Genomic DNA, 2822 nt, shown 5'->3' on the forward strand with positions numbered 1-2822 from the left:
ATTCTCTTTTCTTTGACACCAGTTTTCTCTTGTGAAAAATGGGCAGCAGAACTGGGAAGCCACATAGCATGCCCTCCTAAATTCTATAAATCCCACCAAGGAGGCCACGGCTTCAGGAAAAAGGGTGAGGCAGATGCTGTGGTCAGGCTCTGTGCCAGGTGGATTGGAAAAAATTCAAAATGCTTGCTCAGGCAATAAGGTTTTCCCTGAAGACGGCCTGAGCTCTGAGTGGAGGGGGATAAAATTGAGTTTCTGTGCAACGTGTTTGCTTCTCTATCGCACCTTCAGATGCACAGCAACCTTGTCCTCTCTGGGCTTTCGAGGTTTAGCATGAAAGTCTTCTCTGGGGCATTTGTTCCCTTTTCAGTTGTCAGCATGAGAAAGGACTGCAGGTCCAAGGAACCACCCCCCTGGCTCACAGGTCTGGGAGGGGTCCCTCTGGAGGAGGGGGTGTTGAGGGCTGCCATCACTGCGTCCTCTGAAGAGGTTATGACATTGTCAAAGCCAACTTATTTGAATTCTGTTAAAACCGAAGGACCTGCCCCATGCCCACCGCTCCACCCTGGTGCAGGCTGTACGGGTCCCACCTGGTGCATAGGATGGGATGAAAGGGCCTTTCTGGTGACTCAGTCAGGAAGTTCCCTGGAAACCCCCAGGCTGGCTGGCTGCCACTCCAGGTCATGTGGCTGAAGCCCTGCAGGGGACAGCAACCTTGGGTCTTCCAGGTGCTACTGCCCCAGAGGCAGGTGGAAGTCATACTTGAATCCTACTCCATCTTGTGCTGGTATGCGACCCTGAGCCTCAGTTTCTTCATCTGTAAAACGGAAGTCGAATTGCCAAGAGCACCCAAAAAGGAGTATGTAGCACACTGTGGATCCTGAGTAAATGCCAGGGGTGCTCCGTGTACGCCCCTCCATGCCCTTTCCCTACCCTCACCAGTCAAACCTGAAGAGTCCAGCTGGAATCCCCACCCTCTTTCTCATTTTGCTGGGAGGCAAAGACGGCAGCCCCCGCAAAGCCCCGCCCCCAGCACTGAGCCCCGCCCACACCAGAAGCTGTACCCCTCCACCTGCCTAAGCCGCCTGCCTCATCTTCCCCGCTCTCCCTGAGAACCCCACTCCCTGTCACTTCCTCACAGCCCTGGCGCATTCCCACCCAGACTTGACTAAAGCATTTACAGTAAATCTAATTTCTGTTGAATTTATGTTGTGCCCGGGACCATGCTTCATCTCCATAACCTCATTAACTATTCGCAGGAACCTTTTATTATCCCATTTTACAGAGGAGGAAAGTTAGACTAATTCTGCATAGCTTGCCCAAAGTCGCAGGGCACTAGGGAGCAGAGCGGAATTCTCACGCCACCATGCTCTGAGCTCTGTATCGTATACACTGACCTCCTGTGTGCCTGGCCCCAAGGAGCTTAAATTCCAGTAGGTGTTCTCCTCCCCTCCCCCCACCTGTTCCCCCTGCACTGTGCTCATCTCTTTGGGATTTAGCCTACCCTGCCTTGAACTGGTATTTTGGGGGTACGACTATGAGTTTTCCCAGGGCAGGAAACATGCTTTTGTTATCCTATTTATCTTTGAATCTGGTGCAATGCTTAGAACATTCTACGTTCTTAAATTATTTTTCTAATTTTCTAATTCTAAAGGAAAAAGTGCTCATTCTTTGGGGAAAAAAAAAGGAAAACACAGAAAAAGTGAAACAGAAAACATATCACCTGTGAATCCACCACCCAGAGAAAACCTTTGCTAATATTTTGGTGAATTTCCTTTTAATCCTATAAATTAGACTAATAATATGCACTTTGCATAAAGTGGAACAACACGCTAGACCCCCTTTTTAAAAAACATTTTTATTTGTTTTTGAGAGACAGAGCATGAGCAGGGGAGGAACAAAGAGAGAGGGAGACACAGAATCTGAAGCAGGCTCTAGGCTCTGAGCGGTCAGCACAGAGCCTGACATAGGGCTTGAACCCACCAACCGTGAGATCATGGCCTGAGCTGAAGTTGGACACTTAACTGACTGAGCCAACCAGGTGTCCCCAAAGCCATTTTTAAGAAAGATTTTATCCCCAAGTAACCTCTATATCTAACATGGGGCTTGAGCCCACAACCCTGAGATCAGGAGTCATGAGCTCCACTGACTAAGACAGCCAGGTGCCCCTACAATATTATTTTTTATGCTGCTTTTCAACCTTATAAGGAAGTCCCAGATCACTAGCAATTCTTTGAAAATGGGGTTTTTGATGGCTGAAGATTGTTTTCTCATGTGACAGGCGCCCCTCCTGTCTAAACCACTCTTGTAGTGTTGTGGCTCGTTTTACAGTCTCTCTGATTATTCCCAGAGGAGCAGTAGCTGAAATGGAATTGTTGGGACAAAGAGAAGGGATATTTGCAAGGCTCCTGATATCTCACAGTTGGCTCTGAACAAACCCCTGTTCTCTCAAACCCTGTCTTGTCTCCCCTACTCAGGTGCAGCCATTGACCAGCCAGAGGCCCCAACTCTCTAGGGGCCCCTCTCGTTCCGAACCCAGCTGCTCAGAAGCAGGTGGGAGGGTCACGTGGGACGTGACTGCGGAGGGACCTGGCCCACCTATGCCCAAATCTCCCCCTGTTTGTTTGTTTTTAATATTTTTTATTTGTTTCTAGGAGGGAGGGAGAGACAGCGTGAGCAGGGGAGGGCCAGAGAGAGAGGGAGTCACAGACTGAAACAGGCTCCAGGCTCTGAGCTGGCAGTCAGCACGGAGCCCGACGCGGGGCTCGAACCCACGAATCGCGAGATCATGACCTAAGCGAGAGTCGGACGCTTAACCGACTAAG

Source organism: Hyaena hyaena, unplaced genomic scaffold, assembly GCF_003009895.1.
Source record: "Hyaena hyaena isolate Hyena2069 unplaced genomic scaffold, ASM300989v1 scaffold_224, whole genome shotgun sequence".
NCBI lineage: Eukaryota > Metazoa > Chordata > Mammalia > Carnivora > Hyaenidae > Hyaena > Hyaena hyaena.